Below are 21531 nucleotides of genomic sequence, written 5' to 3' on the forward strand. Positions count from 1 at the left end.
GGGTTGGACTGGATGACCTTAAAGGTCCCTTCCAACCCAAACCATTCTGTGACTCCACAGAATGTGGGAAATGCTGGGGCAGGCTGTGAGGAAATCCTATGTACACCAATACGTTGCCTGCACTTCAAAAGATTTGGCTTTTCCTATGACAAATACAAATTCAGTGTGCTAGACAGAGCCCCTGAAGGGAGCCGATAAACCCTCTTATTAGCATCATCACCAAGTAGATGTTACAGTGCACTTTTAATGTAATAAAACAGAAGGCAGAGAACTGCTTGTATGCTCAGAACAAACAAATGTGCCTGGGGACAGATTCTCCACTTCACTACCCCAGAATTACACTGGTATGACTCCACTGAAATAAGACTGTGTTAAAAAGAGTAGAGATGGAGATGGTTATCTTTAACACTCACTTAGCCTTGACACCCTGTATTTCCTTTATGGAGCTACTGGTGGGTGATCTAACACAAAAATTCCTTCCTTCCTTCCCATCAAGGCAGCACAAACACTACCAGAGTCCTACTAAGTCTCATTTTGAGAGTTTAATGGGACTTCTGTGGCTTGCATACCTTATACTATCACTGTTCAAAAAAGCATTTCACTGGGAATGCATGTATATCTGCACTGTCAGACTCAGAGGTCTGGAAATCTGCTGGTTGTTCTGAAATATTTTAAGCCACTTCCTCACTATTCCTGAAGAGGATGAAAAAAATTAGCAGATTACTTTTCCTAAAGTGAAAAAGTATTAATGGTCATAACATGTCAAAAATGAGGGCTTCTTAAAGAAAAGAAAGGAATGGAGTATCAATTACTTCAAAGATTATGCAGTGCTTTAATTAGAGTTCTTCCTCTGATCAGCTAAAGTGGCAGAATTGAGCTATGATACCATTATAGAAATGCACAATTTGAAAACTGCTGCTGTTTTGGTATCGAAGCAGGAACTGTAGGATTCTTTCCCTTTCCCAGCAACACAGCTTGGAACAGGAAGACCTGAGATGAAATCATCACCTGTGTTCAACATAGGCCATCCTAAATTACCCACAATTAAATTATCTACTAAAATCCTTTCTAAGGATTGCAACATGTTGTGATGAAGTGCACACAAGTAGATTTGAAACGCTATCCATCAGTCACTAACCTTGCAGTATTCAAACAGCAGTTGTAAAGGAAAGGGAAGATGGAGAGAGAAACCGTAGCAGTAAACACCTCACCTTCTGTAGAAATCACTGCAAAAACATAGTTTTTAATTTTTTTCAACTACTGTTAATCTGTTCAGCGCGTTTCTAATCAAAACCTTCCCAGCAACCCAAAGCCCATGTGTACTTGAGTGAATTAGCACAAAAGATAAAATCATATGCAGGTCAAAACATCAAAACACAAAATTACCTGATTTTCAGCTTCTTGGGACTCATAATCTCTTTCTTGAGGCATGAACATTTCTCTTTCTTAAATGTTAGAGTTTTGAGGTTTTCTTTGCAAAGCTCGTGATTTCAGAATGAAGTAGCACAATACCGGCCCTCTACTCCTTTCCTGCAACACTCTCCTTAAATATTTGGAGCCCAAGACATCAAAGGGAGCTGTCACTCCTTCAAACTAACCCTGACTACCGAACACATTAGGGAAGCTCTCATCTCTTCAAAAGCTTGTCCCATATGATATGTCTGGGTTTCCATCCAGCAGCATTTTATCGATAGTGCTTCACACTCACTTTTCAGTTTCCAGGGAAAAAAAAGAAAAAGCAAAAGAAAAAGGAGGGTGAAAAAACCCCACCCTTAGAAATGTTCTTTGTATCCTGGGGGTTTGAATGCCTCTGTCTCCAGAGAGCAATCAGAGGCTATACCGACATCAGTAAGTGCTGTGGCACATCTGCTGGCGCGATGCAGTGGAGCAGCCAGTGCTGCAGGCTGGGGTTCTACTTCACGCCGGTCCCTTGTCCCCTGACCAAACCTCCCCAACTCAGAGCGTGGCTTGCAGGAGCTGCAGAGAGCAGCTACTTCAGAAGCCTCTGCTCTCATTCAGAAGAGTGTATGCTGCCGGCTCTCTCCACAAATGCAAAGCAACAACCTCTTAAACACATCCTAAGAGGGAGCAGTTCTTTGAAAATATCACTTCTTTTAAGGGCTAAGAGGGCTCTTTTTCAGACCTGTGAATGGGAATGAACCCTGTCCCTGTAAACAAAAAACTCAGCCATAAGCACTGACAGCAAGATGTCCATTTGAGAGAGAAGTTTGGCTTTGAGGAATTTTAAAAGGAAAAGGGACTCTTCCTTGCCCCAGCACACACACTCCCTCCCGTCATGCCGACTGGCTAAGAGGAGGCCACGCAGCCTAATCTAAACAAGGCAAAAGTCAGCATTTGTGGCCCTGAGCAGAGAGACTACAACGCTTCAAACCAACTGCTTTGATTCTCGTTCTTCAAAGAGAATGCTTTATTACATGTCTAAGGAAACACTCTCTACAGTGGCTAAGTCAATTATTTCTTATAAAATACATGTGAGTAGTTCAGTATAGGTATATTATACGAAACAGGAGGGATTTACACATGCATGCTTATTTCCATGGTTCCGTCAAAGCTGCTCTTTGTAATGGTAAATAATTTTTTTAATCACAGTTTAAATGTCTATTTTGCTTCAAAGTCTGCTTATCTGCATTAAAGTATCTCTACGTTGGATGAAGCTTTTCTCCTTTAAGCCAAAAATTAAAAGAAAAGTTAGAGGCAATAGCCCTAATTCCCTAACCTCTTCAGGGAGATACAATAAACTTTCTTCTCAAAAAAAGAAAGGAACAAAAAGCACTCATATGAAAATAGTTTAAATTATCTATTAAAAGGCTGGTGATGGCATGCAATGGAATTAACAGAAAGCTTTGTCTTGTACTACTTTGCATATTTAACAACACTCCATAAGCATTAATTCTCAAAAGAAAAGTCCAAGGAAATGAATAGAGAATTTCTACTATAGTCTAAGGACAACTATGAGAGAGATGCAAAATCGCTGTCCCAGGACAGAGAGGAAGTTTGGATACAAACCCTGGCTTAAAACTCATCCTTTGGCCCTGAGATGCAGAGGGCCAGCCATGGTTTGCAGCCCAGCAACGAGCACTTCACCTCCTGAGGCTGTACAGCCACCTGCCTTGGGCAGCCACGCGCTGCCTCTGTCCCCCAGAGCCCCTGGGGAAGCCTTCCCTCGGGAGCAGCCCGGCACAGCTGCTTCGTGTGATGTGCTGAAGGTATCCAGGAGAGGGTAAAGGAGCCTAAAAAGAAGAAAGGTGGGGGGGGTGTGCAGGGGAGCAGACGAAGGTAATCATGCATCTCTCTTCTGCCTGCAGGATGGAGAGTTGCCCCAGTAATTCATTACCAGGTCTCTAGTGAGATCCTGTATGAAAAATGTGCCTAGAGAGCCTGTTGTGTCTTCTGTTGTTGTAACAAGTTCAGTTCCACGCAACAAAAACGTAAGTTCAGTCTCAGGGCTTCAGCATGGCTTGAAGAAATGAGGGCACATTGCTTCCAGTGACTGGTTTTAAAGCGCAACATAGAGCGCTGGGAAACATGAGCTATAACGAAAACAAAAAAGGAGCGATACTAACCCAACATGCTTTTTTGGCCTGAAATGAGAGAGATCAGATTCAGTGACTGGGACTTGCCACATAAGCTTACTTTTGGTACTATGGCTAATTTCACTAGAGAAATTATTCTCACTGTATAGACAGTCAGCAGAGAACAAGCATCTAAAATTATATAATTAATTAGACCATGCTCACCTGCCTCAGTCAGTCCAACCTTCTAAGTTCAATGAAAAATAAGATTAAGGGGCAAAGTGATTGGTCTGTAAGCTTTCTTCTTACAAAAAAATTCAGTCTTGTCTCTGTGACAACATTTAGTATAGACATGATGTGCAAGGTGGTTTTTCATGAAACCAGTTGGACAATATGACACTTCGCCAAAATTCATACAGATTCACCACCACCAAGTTTAAAAATCAAAATTGGCTAGGATGGGGGCGGGGGGAGGAGCCTACAATTTTTTTTCCAGTGGGGCTAGGGAAAGTATCTCTGGTTCAGCTGAAATCAACTAAGGATTTTGCTACAGCCTGAGAATTTGTATGATTTCAACACTCCTTCCTGGCTTCAATCTGTGAATGATCCTCATGTTCACGTAGAATGCACATAAGGATAATTTATATGTACAACCAGACTTTTTATTGATTAATGCAATATTTTTCAGTCTGCACGAAGCTGCCAGAATGAAACCTGGATCTATGGAAGCTAACAGAAACTCTGTCCCACCTCTCTAGAAAAAAAGGTTCTTGTTCTGTGCTCATTATTCCGATCCTCCAAAAGTCATATTTGGGCATGAGAAATGGTGAAAAAGTATGCAGGAGATTGACAAGGCTGATTGTTAAAGTTAAATGACTTTAACAATCTTTTTTTTTTTTTTTTAATTAAAACTTTACTGTTCAGCTCAACTAAAATTTTTTAAAGCTGCACTATATCTCCCTGATGTTCAGACCTTTAATAAGTAACTAGTCTCTCAGTATTTTATGGGCTGCATTAATAGTTCTCTAAGGTGTTCTACATAGATGCAGGCCAATGTTTCTTAAGCAGCACTAAGAGCCTCTGTCAGACACACAATACATCTCCCTATGTTCAGAAATGATGCAAGTAGGCAATGGCCTTCTCTGTCCCTTTCATTTCCTGTGTAATTATCCCTATAATAAATTATTAACATGATCCAGCATTTTATTGACTCATCTGTGCACTTATTTCAAGATTGGAGATGTAATACTTTGAACGGTCCAACGCTGTAATTCATTGCCATTGCCTAAAGAGAATATTTTGGTGAATTATTTCTCATGACAGTCACACCTAGGAGGATGGGGAGCAATCTCAAAGAGAAAAGATGAGTACGCGTAGGTACTTCTGACATTAGCTTTGCCACACAAGTCAACATATTTTTCTTTTCCTACAAAGAATTTTGTAACATATTATCACTGCAATGCAGAAAATATTACTGAATTTCAGTCATTAACTTTGTAGGATCAGAAACTACCTCCTGAGTTGCTGACTGGGGTTCCCTGTTACTGCAGACACTGTATTACACAATATTTATAAACACAGTCAAGATGAGTAATTCTAAGGGCAAATCTTTTGAATATTACTTTCAAAGCTTGTTACACTAGCAAATCAAACTGCATACATAATTAGTAAGAACCAAATAAAACACAGTAAAATACTGATATGATGGAAGACCAAGTCAACTCAAAGTCTAGTGCTTAACTGCCTAGAAATTAATTTTAAAAAAATCTACAGTTATACAATAGACAATGCTTTAAATGGAAGAGAAAATAAATTTTTATTTTAAAAGCTAACTCAAAAAATTATTTAAAGAAAGATTCAGGAACAGTGTGTCTCAAGGCCTGAAAAAGTGGGCACAAAGACTGTTCTAGATCTATCCTACCAAGGTGCTTCCTTCTATACTTACATTACAATAAAAATATCTGTGCTGTCTGGCACAGCTCTGCAAGTATCTGGAAAGGAAAATGAAAGTCAGGGATGGCATCCAGCTGAAAGTCAGCTTGGATGTCATTGCCTTTAGAGAAGTGCCCAGGCGTCACTGCAACACTGACAAGGTATCTGGATTAATAGAATAGACACCAGAAATCAATTAGTGGCCTCAATGACAGGGAAGGCAAAGGCCTCAAGGATGCATGCCTGATGTACCGGCTACAGGAAAAAAGCCGCTGCCCCTTTTCAAAGGAAGTTGTTTCTGAAAGAGAGAGACAGTGCTTGGCTGCCTGACATACACTTCTCATCTCTGGGATTCCAGAGAGAGCCTGCTGAAGATCAGAGCTAGGCTTGGGAGAAAGTTACCCGCAAACACACACAAAACAAATACGAAAAGGAAAGGAAAAGCTGGCATGGAAGAGACTATTTGCTCTCTAATATCATGTAAAAAAGCTGGAGCAGGGAGACCGAACAGGAGTTAAAAGGCAAATTTTGCCTTTGATTTAAGTGTGTGGTTGCAAGATTACCTGTGACTGTTGAAAAGGACTGCAACAGAGGTGACGGAGGAGAAAATGATGGAAAAGAGCGTTGTTTGTACCCGTCAGCCCAACTCTTTGGAGGTAGGAGGGCCAAGGAGCTACTGTTTTCTGCTATGAGAATGTGAAGAGCAGGCTCCAGGCTTCCCTCTGAGCCTGCCTTTATTTGTTGTAGCTCCCTTACCCTCTCCTGGATACCTTCAGCACATCACACCAAGCAGCTGTGCCAGGCTGCTCCTGAGGGAAGGTATCCCCAGGGGCTCTTACTATGCAGTAAAAGTGGTCTATAAAGTTCCTCCAACTTTTGAGAATTGTTGTTCTGGAGTAGTTACATATCCAAATCAGTTTGCAAGGACAGGGACACGTCATCTTTAGGAGTTTCACTGAGCTGAATATTTCTTCCTCCTTTTCACTTGTACCTAAGCATATGGGCCCTTCTTCTCCTCCACTTTCTCCACAACAGACTGAAGTAGTGTTCCTGTAACTAGTTCTCAGGTCTCAGGTGTTTCCTGTGCAGCCTCTCTGCTGTAACACTCCCAGTTGTAAGCAACCTGAGCCATTTTCTGCATTGTCCAACACGAATGGAAAGTTCAGGCGGGAGGCTGGAGTCCTGCCATGCCTCCTTCCAGACAACGGCTGCGCCAGCTCTCCATTTCTGAGCTATCCTTCACCGAGGAATTAGGACATTTTTATGCTGGATGCCCAAGTTCCTGCTCAGTGCCTCATTTAAGTGTGATGTATGAACTCAGCTCCATGTAACGTGAATGTGTACATATGTCTATAATCAACTACGGTAACAATCACACAGAGAGTTAAAAGCTTTCAATTCTTTGATCTTAAGCAAGTCTGAAAGTTTCCATAACGCTTAGTCACAGGCAATGTATTATCCTGATCCCAGCTGCAGACTGTAAGATTCTCATTAAAGGTAACATGCCATGAAAAGCCTTTATAAGCATTCACCACTTCATCAATACTTACTGTTTTGCAGCAGAAAATGACAAACTGGGATACAGTACTTTGTGAACAATTATAGGTAACTTATCAAAGGATAAAACAGTTTAATTTTAGATGTTGTTAGACTAACTGGTATTAAAGATATCTCTCTATATAAGAGATATCTATATGTTTTGCCTCTCTTAGAAGTGATTTATTATGAGAAATATTATATGGATAATCAAAATTACTTCTTCTTTTGCCCCAAACACCTGGTAGAGGACACATCCTTTGTGTACAGAAATCAGAACAAGCTGCTGATACACTGTTATAAAACTTCTATGCCTGTTATTCTCATAGAGACATAACAATGAAAAATATAAAAACACAGAAGCCCATGGAAAACAAAGGAAACTTTGAATGCCACTTAATGTTACTTGTCCCTTTTGTGCTGCCTGGAACAATATTCCAGAGGACAGATTTTTAATATTTTTTTGCATTTACCTTTGGTTTAGATGTTAGTGCCATTTTATTGAACAAAAGGAAAAACTTAGCGCTCTGTAAAATAACCATAGCACAAGGACTTGATCAAATACAAAGTCACTTCATCAAAGGTTTGCGTTTACTCAGACTCTCTCTCCATTGAGGTATCTCCTCACAACTGCATCTCTAGTATCACTCCAAATCTTAAACACGATTCCTCTTTTCTCTCTTCTGTCACATACCCACACTACCTCTCCCTCTGGAGGTGAGTGCATCACCCAGAATCACCATAAGGAACAAGCAGCAGGCTCATAGCCATTGCTGGACGTACAAGGACTGTAACGTGCTCAAGTGCTCTGATGGGCGTCTGTCAAGGGAACACTTGCTTGTACCATTTCAAAACAGGCACCTAAATAATTCTAAGTGCAGAAGACAGTTCAGGATGTGATTTGCTGGGAAGTGTAAGACAAACATCCTTCCCAAAGCACCCAGTCATGAGCAGCCTCTCAGCTATCTTTCCAGGACAGCCAAAAAGGGACCCGGCTATGACCATGCAGTTAGGTGGCCACACAGTATAATAATCTACATGACTAGAGGCTTTGCCCGGTGGCCACTACACAGGGGTGTCCCCTGGGGGCAGCCCATCTTCCCTCCGAGGGATGGTCCTTTTCCTGCTGTCAGCTCTGTCCTCCCTGGGCTCAGCGCGCTGCCATGCTATAAGCCAGAGAAACCCCAGAGATGCTCCAGATGATTCAGCAAGACGCTTTCATAAGCATCACCCCCCTACGATTTGACAGGAAGGGTTGAGGCATGTACAGAGCAATGGAAGGATTTAGCAGGGTTTTAAAGCAAATTCAGAAGAGAGACAAAAGTGACATGAGCTAATCGAGCGGAAACACAAACTGCTTTTCTGACATCATTATTCTGTGGTTGCTGAGCTCCTTCAGAGGGAGCTCAGCGGAAAACACATCTGAAGCCTGTCATTACGCTCCATAAAAAGAAGGCAATTGGCAATCCTCCTAATCAGTCTTTTGTAGGATTACTTATATCCACAAACATCAGCTTACTCTTTCTCGACAACATATCCTTTAATGGCAATAAATACTGACTTTTCAAATCATAAACATCAATACAACATGAAAAAGCTTATTATTTCCTTTCATTATGTAAAACCACTACTGCAGTACCATGTATCCTGAAATATCTGTTAAGTTGTTTAAGGGTAGTTCAGAAAGAAATAAATATATTCTAGTACCACAGTGAGTTACAATGGTTTGTGACACAGACTAATTTTGACTATAGGCAGTGATAACCCACTTAGCAAAGACATTCAACTAGTGAAGGCAGAGCTTCTTGAAAGACAGCACAATTTACGGTATTCTACCAAGATTTTACTGTTTAGAAAGCTCTTCATCTCCATCATAATTAAAGATGAAACTTTGTTTCCCTTTTGAAAAACACGAACATTGCTTTCTAGCAAGGTAGTGGCATACTCCTTCCAGATTTCAATCAAAGCAACAGCAATTGCTACCAGAAGTGGAAGAAAGCTGTTTATTTCATTTACTGTTTTGCTTTTCAGATCCTAAAGGAGCATTTTTGTTCTCTCATCTCTAAGGTCTTTGTATTTCTGCTAAAAAGCTCCGTACTTTCCATCTCACAGGTTTCATGTGGTCCTCCACAGGCAGAAGCTGACTCGTCTCTCTGCCTCCTGGAGGTGCTGGTAGCCAGAGGAACCTGGCAATGCCACACTGGGACCAGAAGACTGAGCAGAGGCAATGCCAGAAGCCAGGGAGTGTGGGAGGCCCCACCCTTGGATGTTTTCAAAACTTGAATGACCAAAGCTCTGGACACAGCCCAGTCAAACTATGAAGTTAGCCCTGATTCGAGCAGTGGACTGAACCAGGTACCTCCAGAGGTTCTTTTCACCATAAAGTAGCCTTTGCTTCTTTTTTTTTTTTTCCCCAGTAGACAGTGCAAAGGTATGACCATAAAAATATTAGCTCTTCTTGTTTTCTGCATACTTCTATGCCAACTTCTCTTCATGCTGAGTATAATATCTTTTAAGGGGTATTTAAATATTGTCTGACTAGCATACAGGAAGATCTCCCTAGAGACAGAAATGTATTTCTTTGTTACCTCCTAACCTGTAGCTTTTGGCAAGCATAGAAGTCACATATATCCATCAAGCAGTATAATAACATCCAATAAATACCTTTTTGGACCTTTGGACTATTTTAGATTTTGCATCATTTTTCTTCATCCTCTATTTTTATTGGCACCCTACAATAAAAGTTTTCTCAAAAAAATCACTGGAGTTCACGTATGTGACATTTTTTTCCCCATGAATTCAGTGAAAATAAGAAATTGTAGAGAGAAGGGATTTGATCTCTGCTAAAAAAAGGAACAGAGGGAGAAAAAGGCAAGTAACGGGCTTCAGAGTTACTGCTGAGAAAGAGGTATGATTGGCAAGTACAAAATGTTACAGAGGATACAAAAAAGCACAAAACCTGGCTTAACAGTTGTTATTTCACGACCTACAATATCTGAAGAAGAGAAGCAAACCGTATGCTCCATTTATTTTCATTCACAGTAAGCACTTTGCACTTAGCAGATGCCAGCATATGTTTTGACTAGAAACACACAATTAAACTTGCTTAGAAATAACCTACTGCAACGGGTAGGGGAATAAACAGTGTTGAGCCACCTCACACTAACTCGCAAGCAGCAGCACCGCCCAGCAGAACAATCCATCAACTACAGTAGCCAAGGCAGGTTTAGGAAACCAAAATGTTTGACCGCATGGAAGTTCATTTAAGGACTAAACTGTAATTGCAGAAGGGGGGAAACCAGCCCCCTACAGAGAACAAAACCCAGCTGAGATTCTTATACAGAGAACCCATTGCAACCACTCTGAATTGCTACTGTATTTTCAGGATTATTTATACCTCTCCATCACCACAGTTGAGACTGTGGGATTTTTTGTTGTTTGTTTGGTTGGTTTGGGTTTTTTTGGTTGAGTCTTTTTGAGAAAATCCCCAAAACTCTAGATGTTTATCTGTGGCCTTCTAACATGTCGCATTCTAAACCTCCCAGCCCCAGGCCTGTCCCACTTCCAGCCCTTTGTTTATATATTCTGGCTTTTACATTTTTAAGATTTACTAGCTCCATAAATGCCATACACCCATAATTTCATCTTCCATCACCAAGCCAAGAGATTCCCCTCAGGAGACTGGAAAGCCACTTGCCCCTTTTCCGTGCTTTACTTACTCAGTAAACACGATTCCTGAATTTTACTTGTGTAACATTTTAATTGTTCTCCCCGAGATTCATGACCACTGGAGCTAACCTGTTAGGCCCAGTCAGATTTGAAACAGGCCAGCACTGGCAAGCATAAGGGAAGAAATATCCTCTGGAAACCAACAGTTCAAATAAGCCTCTTCAGGATGCTGTGTAACAATTTATGTAAAACTAGCTGACTAAAAAAAAAAAAAATAAATAATAAAAGCTGAACAAGAGTAAATCAGACAACTAAACAAAAGAATCAGACACCTAGAGTTCAGTAATCACTAAACAAAATTTAACCATACACCAGTTAACATCACCCTTTCTTGTCTTCTAAGTATCTTATCCAAAGCAAAATAACCCAATTTTTATTCAAATGAAAGTCATTACAAAATAAATAAAAAGGATGTCTTTCAATTATCCCCTAAATAGAAAAGTTCCATCATAGAAACTGATAGAAAAATAGAATACGCATAAAATGTCATGTTGAAGACTTACTTACCAAATAATACTTGCCAAAAGGCATATCTGAACTGTATCACACTTTATATCACTATTAACATGGAAAAAGCTACATAAACTGCTTCGCTGATAAGGACCCTGAAATGCCTCTGTGGTCTGATGGGAATAAAAGACAGAGAATGAAATCTCCTACCCGCCTCCCTCTGCTTCCTCAGCAGCACTAACGAACTCTACGTGCAGCTTAAACCACAAATTCCATTTACTCAATATTAGCACGAAGGCGTTTAAAGCCCTTATAACGGGAAAGAAGGTTAAGTTAATGCCGTCTTCAGCAACGTGTGAAAAGATCAGAGTAGTGTTCAACAGCAGGAACAAGTTTCAACACAGTGATGAGAAAATTAACTGGCCAATTTATTAGCCACAAAAAGCACCTTATTTGATGACAACTTAAAAAGGCATTACGCCACAGGCTTTGCTTCTTTTGCACTTGTATTTGCTAGGAGTCCGAGCTACCCTCCATACAGCGAGGTACTTTCCGAATCTTCGCAGTACTGTGACACTTCCTATAGTGTTAATCCTCATTTATCCTGCGCTAGGGAAGACTATACATTAAAGCAGCATGCACTTAGGGCTCAGCCCTGCAACATGTTGAGCGCTCTGGCCCCCGGCCACCAGAGCACTTAGGCACATGTTTTATTTTAAACCCACAAGCAGTTCCGCTGAAATTCAGAGAGAAAGTCACAGTACGGAAAGAGACAGATTATGTCCCCAAAATGCGAAGCAAAGCACAATTTAGAACTATCGCAATCATTTCACTGGGTCAGGTAAAACTATCCTAGCAGACAAGCTGTTCTACAGCACATTAATAGGGTCAGAGAGGCCTCCCAGCCCTCTCATGGCTCAGGTATGCTCCTAAATGGGCCAAGCACAAGAAAATTATTTCACTAAGTAGTGGGAACATTCAAAGGAAAGTTCAGCAGTACCATCCATTGCCGCTAAAACCAAAAAGAAAGGCAGAAACGGAAACATGAAGGACGTCCTCAATTCTTGTCCAGCGGACAGGGTTCTGCACCATGGACGACGTGCGCACTCTTCACAAAGTTCTTCAAGCTTACACCGCCTTTTAACAGCTACCCAGGTCTGGCAAATATCTTTCCTTTTTGACAGTGACATAAGCAATAGAACCGTAAGAATTATTCCTCTGAAAATGCTATTAACATTTCAGTGTTAAAATTACACTGTGTCAAGCTGCAGACAAAAAAAAAAAAAAAATAGTTGCATTTGCAGAGTACAGAAAATTACCGTAGACTCAGTGCTTCTAAGATAGGATTGGGGAGGGGGGAAAGAAATCAAGACCACTTGTGTGCCTAAATATTAATTTACCTTTCAGATGAGAAAAATGAAAGTATTATTGTATGCTATTATTATGATCAGATTTTCTGAAATGTGAATCTTCCATAATGCACCAATTTTATTTGAAAACAAATCTGTTTTTAATTTCAAGATCACAAATTAACGTTAGCACATTTTGTATCTCTTGCTCAAATACATCTCAAACAATTTAAATAATTTTTGTTACATACTGTAATCTGTATCTTGAGTGACAACCTCTGCACTGGTTATCAGCCTAGAGGAATGAGATAATAAATAACTCCCTTGCTTCAAGAACTATTTTATAATGCAAAATGTCACAGCTCTGTAAAGCAGTACTAGCATATCTTAGCAAATCGTTATCAATGACATTTTAAAACTTTAGAGAATAGGAACTTTAAGCTAACAGATCAACAACATACTGTTCTTGATTTTGCAGCACATGAAATTGTAATGCTTCCACTATAGCAGCTGAGAGAGCCTCAGCTTCTTCAACACCATTGTATTAAAAAATAAAAATAAATTTAAAAAAAGAAGGAAAAGTCTAATTAGAAAAGCTTTTGCTGGTTTCAGTCACTGCTAGCGCACACAATATCCCCACCTTTTCCCCCATCTAAATCCTCACCTGTTTTACCAGGTTTGGTGGGAAACTGATTGAGAAACTTGGTTCGAGGCTTTGGGCCCCCTGATGAAAGGATCAAACAACACGTGTCTAAGCCACAGGCTGCAGAAACCTCTTGGATCTGCACAGCGGGGCCCAAAGTCTTGCAGCTGCGAGGAAAGGTTGGGATGGGATCCTGAGAAGCAGGCTCCAAGTGGCAGTTCATGATGGTCCTTGGGATGCGGCATTTCTCCCACCTGCCTGGGCCAGGGGGGAACAGACCCCCGGTCCCAGGATCTGGCAGAAGGCAGGAAGAAAAATCACAGCCCTGCAGTGCCTGATCTGCCGGGAAAGAGCTGCCATAAAGTAACCTCGGAGCATGCAAGTACAGCCTGCAGATGTGAGAAGGAGCATAGCAAAGGCAGAGGGAATAACTTGTTCATGCCCCATCAGGATGAAAGAAAAGCTAATGAGCAAATTAATTAATTGCTTCTATGGATTGCATTCAACTGGCAGTCTCATGCTACAGAGAAATTATCTTTTGCTGTGGCTCTAAGACTGGCTGGAGTTCAGAAAGCTGACAAATCTTCAAGTGGAAGAACAGAGACTTGAGGTTAAAAATGAGTCTTAAATGTTCCAGAGTCTGAGAAAATAACTTGGGGAAGAAAAGGGGAGGACTTAAATGCTGGGCACAATTGAAAAATAAAGAGAACAATTTCATCAGTGCATTAGGCTTCATGCTTAAGTGCAGGATTAACTGAGGAGAAGGGCCTGCATGAGAAAGGGCAGGCACAGGCAGGAGGGGGATGCCAATCCCAGGAAGGTTTTTGTCAGATGCAAGAGTGCTTCAGAGCTCTAAGAAAAGGCATTTTTTAACATATTTTAACATCTAGATCCGTTCATTTTTTTGTGCTAAGACTCTTGTAAAATACCTTTTAGATGCTGAAATGTTCCCAGCCATTTCTGTCACTCCGGCAGTTGCAACGCACACCGTCCAGAAGGGTGATTTCAACATACTTCCCCAGTGCTGCGAGACCTCCGTTTATAACTTCCTATTTGGCCCTGCTCTGTGGTGTTTAACTCTATCAGTTATCATCAACACAACCGATTAGATTACTGAGCCCTGGCAGCCTGTAGAAAGAGAGTCAGTTTGAGGTACCACACTATCTGTTCCGCTTTTCCTGATGCCAGCAGCTGCCCTGTAAAAGAGCTGCAGCCAGGAAGTTATGTATTTGCTTGTTTTAAAGGGGATCCCACGTAGATAAACAATGATGTTCTTCAGACCCAATTAGATTTATCTGACAACGAACTGGTCCTGTTACGCTGCTGTGACACCATGTCTTACTGGTCTCTGATAAATTACTGAAGCAGTTACGGTTCTAAAAGCCACCCCATTTCTGTGAACTGATTGTACATGTATGGAACTGGGAAGGTGAGCTTCAGATACCGAGGTGCTCGATATCAAAGGGTCATATGATCCATTTAATATATTTATCAGGTTCATTATTTATATTTCAGAACTGCCACTGAGTCCAACTGCCCTGATGATTAAAAGCTTCCATTCTAATTCCTAAACTACATTTAAATGTAGTTTATATCATTTGGTCTTGTGTAAAAATTACTCCTCCATTTAATGAGGGCTGGTCTTCATTATTCTCTTTCAAGAATAATGACACTGAGAGAAAAATAAAACCAAAAAACCTCATCCCAAGTCAGCACTAGCACCTCAATAAAAGCCAAAACCGTTTGAAAAGCAATTGGTGGCAGCAAACAAAGCAATAATCAGTTTTGAGTCCATAAATAAATCCATCAGTAAACAGGGAGAAAAACACAACCTGCAATCTCTTTCATAGCAAGAGGAAACAAGTGGTGTAGTGACCAAAAAGGCCTGTATAAAAGCAGAGACACAGATAAAGCAGAACCTTGACCAAGTCATCAGAGCTTATTTGTGCCCTTCTACAGAAGAACGTAAGTATTGAAGAGGTCCTTTTAAGAAAAAGAAAAAAGAAAAAAAAAAAAAAGTAAATTTCTATTCCTATTGAAGCCCACTGTAAACCCCATTTGGATGTCAATTTAATCATTATTTTGCCAAATAGCTAAATACAAATAGGAAATGAAACCAATCTGAATCAGGACTTACAAAGAGTACTTGAAGTAACTACTCCGCTGTTACTACTGAAAATTTTGCCCCTTTCCCACCAACAAGGGAGGGCTCTGAAGAAAACGAGGAGCGAGGGACAGGAGCAACCAGGCCTTGTTGGCACACGGGGGGATGGGAACTGCACTGCAGAGCAGCGCTAAGTCTGGACAACGTCCCCTCTGCACTACGCCTGCCAGCGCCTGGCATACACAGCCCAGGCACCCCTGCGCAGAAAGCCAGGTTACAAATGATGCCTTCGAGGCACCGTTTAACCTCTTTTTGTTGGAGCACTGCATGTTGGAGCTACAGTGGCACAGCTCAGGACTGGCTTCCCCTCCTGCTACCCCCTGCCAGGTGACACAGCTGTACCTCCTGCTGCAGCCTGGGACTGGATTTTGGGCAGGCACACCAGCAGACAGCTGATCCCGACCTCTGAAGCAAAGCAAGGAGAGAGTGGCCTGAGGAAAGATAACCAACCATGCCGATGCTAGGTGAGACACCGACTGCTTTCATTTTACTAGCACTGGGACAGGCAGAGATTTCAGCGTATGTGGACAGAAGCAAGTGCTAGATGTTATATCATATCATACCTTCTGCTACGCATTACTGTAACTCCTTCTGCAAGCAATGCAAGAAGAGTTCATTTACAGAAATAAAGGTTACATCCAAGCTGATTTTCAACTAAGACGGTCCAAAACACCTTACTAAGGTTAGTAACTGCTGTCCTGCCCCTACTAAAAAGGTCGTTATCCCAGATCAAACTAGACATGGTTCAAAGACCAGATTATAAGGAATATATTTACAGATTTTTACTAAAGAAAAAGCTGAATAGCTGCATAATTCAAGAATATCTTCACAGTCCACTAGATCTAAATTTGATGAATTTACAGATTTCAAGTTTGACACGCTGCCGCTTCTTCCTCCGTTTCAAGTTCTGAAAACCACTCCCGTATCAGTCAATATTCGTCCGCATACCTTTTACTTTTCAAATTAATTTGAATGATAAAATCTCCATGCTGAAGCTCAAAAAAGTTGACACAACCACCACCACTTTGGGCCAGATTAACCAATCAGTTAATCAGAGCAGTTTTGCACAACTGAACAAGTAGATCATAAAACAGAGATAAGTATACATACAGCGGAGTCAACTGCTTTGATTATATTTTGTGTGACCAACAAGATGTGTTTAGAAAAGACTCACAGCAGGAAAAACAATAAACAGAGAGGTCAGACAGCTAATTAATACTGCTAATTTAACTTGTACCCTAACACGCCACTTACTGTCATCTGCACTCTGACAAGGAGTAGATGATGACAGGTCTCAAGCATTGCTAGTAAATTATTTTCATTTTGCCCTTTCCCTCCTAAACAAAACACCCCGGTGACAGAAGATGCTTGACCTACTTTCTAAGCAAGAGATTTCCAAAGAAGCACTACCACCCTGAGAAGCAAGTAGCAGAATGCCTTGAACAGCTGAAACTTTCCAACTTCCAAACAAAAGATATTTTATTTCAAACTACATATGCACTTTTTCCTCTCTTTTTGCAGCGTCCCTCCACCTTCCCTCCCCACCATTATTCCTGATTTCTGCTTATTTTCTTTATACCTCCAATATGTGTATGAGCACACAAACTAGCTACTAAACTGACTTGCTGGTCTTTTCCCACCGTCTCATCGAAGTCTTAAATTAACCTCACCTATTCTTTTTCTGGATTATGAATTTTAATTTATTCATATACTTTGTACGTAGAGAAGCCGCCCCACAACGCCAGTGAAAACATAGACATAACGCTAGTTTATCACGCATCATAGTAGGCCATAAGACATATGTTTTCTCTAGATCCCAGGGATCTGCAGAACTTTAAGAGACTGCAAAAGAGTTTTGAAAAACTTTCTGTGGATATCACAGAAGTGAAGTAACCTCCTGAAAAAGTCTGCTTCTCTAACTTGTAAATAATTTTCCTAACTATACTATTTCACATCTCAACAGTGGCAAGTCCCAAAGCCATAAAATGACACTCTGCCATGAAGCTTTCCTTTGAAACCTCAATGTTAACTGCTGCTGTAAAACTACAGTTTCGAGATGGCCAGCCTTGTTTTATCCTTGCCTTTGTTTCCCCGAATGCCTGTCCCTTTCATTTTCCTCCACCTCGAGACCCTCTGAAGCAGCGACAGGTTTTTCCTATTGAGCTTGTGCCGGGGGACAGCAACCACCGTCCTCTCAGCTGAGTCAGGGGAGCCCGATCTCTGCAGAAATGAGGTGAGTTACAGCCAACAGATGCTCATACTTTCGGGAGCAAAAGCCTTTTGCCACAGTAGAGGAATTTTTAAGCATTTATTTCTTGCGCTTAAGAAATAAGCATAAGATTCCTCACATAAACTGTGGTACATGAAGACCCATGCTGTAACAACTAGTCACAGATAATGGGTTAGTTACACTGGAATCACTGTCCATATTAATTGCGGGGGAGAAGGTGATGGTTTATTGTTTTTAATTGGCATAACATAAAACTCCCCTTTGGGAAAAACAACATAGTTTTAAAATTAATTTCTCGGAAAAGCAGCATGGATTTGGGGGGGGGGGGGGAGGCGGGGAGTAATCCCAGAATTTAATCTTATATTGGGATGCTGGAAAACATTAACATGAGTTTGGGAAACTTAGAAAAACCTCATTTTTCAAAAACCTCGTGGAATTTCCCAGTTCCCAAGAACAGACAGACAAAACATTACTAGAAATTAGTGACATCTATGCTGCATGGGCATCAGACACGGGGGAGGGAAAGAAGAATGTTCAGCTTTAGTGTGGAACCAGCCCTTCTCAAGTCTGGCAGTTCAGTGCTGTTCCTGGCTGGGACAGCCAATCATGCCAATGCAAAAACGTTTCTCCACTTAGTGATTTTTCAACTATCACATCAGGAAACTGAAAACTTAAGGATAAATTAAAGGATCTGAAAAGACAATATAGTTATATACCCCATCGAATTTGAGAAGTGTCCAATTACGCCAATAATTTAGTGCAGACTAAGCGCGGGCAGCTTTTTAAATGCATTGTATCGCATACCTTTGACAAATTAAAGCATTCTTAGACAACAGCATAACCAGATTATGACAAATTTCTTTGTGCATGAATATTGGTGTCTTGCTTTGGCTTTCTTCTCCTACATGGCTAATTTAAGGAAAGGGAGGGGAGAGGCAAAGAGCTTTATTTCAGTCCTTCAAATACTTAGGAACTTATCAGTAATCAGACACCTTATAATCATTAATTCAATCCAAAGTTCACAGAACACTGGGAGCAAAAGTAAAAGTCAAACATAATCAAAAACTCTGTCAATAATGATACAGCTCACAGAAACGTGGTATAAAAGCAGCTGCGCAAAACACAGTTTACAAGCAAGGTTTATAGCTTTCTTTAAACTAACCAAATAGAGGGAAAAATCAATGTTAGCAATCTCATAATACTCAGTGAAGTGATGATAATATGACAGCACTATTTATCCTCTGAAATAACAATGACTCTTCAGGAACAGCTGAATTAGCCCTTATCTTATAAATGGCTCAGGATTATATACATGCGTAGCGTCAGAGGATGCACGCAGCTCTCCCATGGATGGCATCAGTTACAAACTCCTTTCTCTCATCTGTGTCATCCACAAAAGGCTGGGAGGAGCACTGGGCAACATTTCCCCACGTGGAGTCACCGTGTCCATTCTAAACACAGAAATTAAGTCACCCCTTCCCAAAGACACATCCTTTTAAAAATGGCCAAAGGTTCTCTGTCTGTCTTGTCCAACTAGGTTACACCCAAATACAGTGGACAAGAAGTTCCTAAATCTTGCAAGAACACTTTTTTCTTTTTTTTTTTTGCTTATTCGCAATGTTAATATACTTGAAAAAGGATTTAAATAGTGCCCTGTACCTATACTCCAACGTTTCTATTTATTGATTTATTTGAAAGAACTCTTATTCCTTATTGTGCACAGGGCAGAGAACTGGCAAACTTCTCATAAAAAAAAAAAAAAAAGAAGAAATCTATTTTGAGTCGTTTCTCCTCAGGTAGGATCTAGTTCTTCTGGTTTTAAAAAACTGTACTAGATCTTTAACAAATATGGTGAGCTTGTGCTTGAATCAGCTCAAGTATGTAAATTTTCCAAACAAAAGAAATCTAAGAGTATTCCTGCTCCATAGCTGACTAACTAAAACATGCACACGACTGTTTTATGACCTTGCTTGGAGTCAACACAAAGTCGAGTTGCACTGCAATTTAAATTACCTCCAAACTTCTTTTGGCAAGAACAATCCCTTGATAGGAACTAGCACTACTCTTTAGAGATCTGATTTCCTAACACCAACACCTGCATTCATTTAATCAGAGCTTTTCAGACTCATTGGTATCACCTGCTGTAGATGCTAATGTGTTGCTTCAGGCTCTTGTTGGAAAGGTTGTTTGATGCCTCAATTCTCACAGGATTCACCACTTTCTGGCAGATCCCTTGCTTCCTTCCTCTCCCCTGAGTATAATCACACCCACAAATCCCCTCTCATAGGCTTTCAGCCACTCTTTGATATAGCTGGGCAGCCTATAAAGCAATTAAATGATTTTCCTAACATGAAAAATGCTCTTTCCTTCTTCTAATGCGGTAAAGCCAAAATATCAGCAATCATTCAGGCAGGAAAAAGTGGACCATGAAATATTTTAAATGCCTCTTATATGTTACTGTGGTGTTACCTGTTTTCAAGTGGAATCATTTTTTTCCATGCATTTGAAGCAAAGCCACCTGGAGGAGGGAACAGAGCAGCTGCTCAACTGTGCCAAGCAACAAAACAGCTTAGAGGAAGCATTAAAGAATGGCAGACTATGTCATTGAAAGCAGTAAGAAGGTTATTACGCAGGCTGTAATACAAGCTGAAATCTGGTCAGGATAACCCCAATGGCATATTTTCTTTTATTAGTACAAATGGTTGAAACCTTGCTGCTATTTCTTATCCAAAAGGTTTCAGCTTTAATGCATGGCATTGATTAATTAGCACTATACAAGAAGGTCTTGCATAACGCAGAGTCAAGCCATTAACTTCACTTGGCTGAAGATGAAACTTGGACCGTACTAAGTCCTGAATAAAGCTATATACTCTCCAATGGGATGTAATTTCTACACCACTAAAATGCCTGCATTGCTGTGGTGAAACACTGACTATTTAACAGAGCACCACAACACCCATTTCACTTAGGAGAGGAAACGAAGACTGTCTAATCTATGGAAAAACTACAGATGAGCAAATATGTTAAACCAGTAAAGCCCTTGTCAAAGAGAGGACATGGCAAAGACACTAGAACTAAAAAGTATTTGCATAAAAGCTACGGTAGTGAGTAAACATAGGCAAGACTAGTTTGACACTACACCAAAGCATCACTGTATTTTTATAGTTGATCCTGTGTAAGGCAAAAGAATCTAACACAGATTTTTATTACTTCAGTTAGTATAGCCACCATGAAAGGCAACAAGCAGCACGAGCTTATCCAAAACAGAAAACAGTAAAAAAACAACAATAAAATAATGACTATGATTTTCTAGAATAGAGGTGACACGGGATTCAATATAAGAGAAATTATATTGCACAAACTAGTCAAATAATCTTGTTAGATGAGTATTATTGATATACATGACTCTTTTTCAGTCACAAATAGAAAAAGTAGAAAATGGTTCAAAATGTCTCCCTTCTCCTGATTTTTATTTTTTTTTTTAAACAAACAAACTCCTAGTTTTAATAAATTTAACATTCTGCTTATACATAAAATGACATCAGGTAGAATACAACAGGGCACGTGTGTCACTTCCATGAACGTCGAACCACCAGGCAAACAAAAGATCCAAAGAACACCAGTGATTTGGATTAAATACTAGCAGCATAATTGAAGACTTTTCTTTTATTGTGCTACATAATAACAGTGGTTAAAGTACTGTATCTTCTAGCCTGAAAGTTTCTATCATTTTGTGAGAGCCTTTGTGTACTGAAAATGTAGAATCCACTTGAACAAGTGCGGTCGCACCCGAGATACAATTGTTAAGCTCCAACAAAATAAAAAGAACTATAGGAAGCATTGAGCTGTTCATGCTTATCTTGGCCTGTTTGTAAAATAGGAAATAACAATACTGCATGCGCAGCCAACTCCAGAGGGTAATATATGCCCTTCTAAGATAAGTATCTAAGATAGGTGTAAGAGAG

At 40.4% G+C, this 21531-nt stretch overlaps 1 protein-coding gene across 3 annotated transcripts in view; it reads right to left on the reverse strand.

Moving 5' to 3' along the window:
- The window catches only part of CHRM3 (cholinergic receptor muscarinic 3), a 285137-nt gene that overhangs the window by 167468 nt on the left and 96138 nt on the right, over positions 1-21531 (reverse strand). The window lies entirely within an intron of this gene.

Source organism: Chroicocephalus ridibundus, chromosome 3, assembly GCF_963924245.1.
Source record: "Chroicocephalus ridibundus chromosome 3, bChrRid1.1, whole genome shotgun sequence".
Classification (NCBI taxonomy): Eukaryota; Metazoa; Chordata; class Aves; order Charadriiformes; family Laridae; genus Chroicocephalus; species Chroicocephalus ridibundus.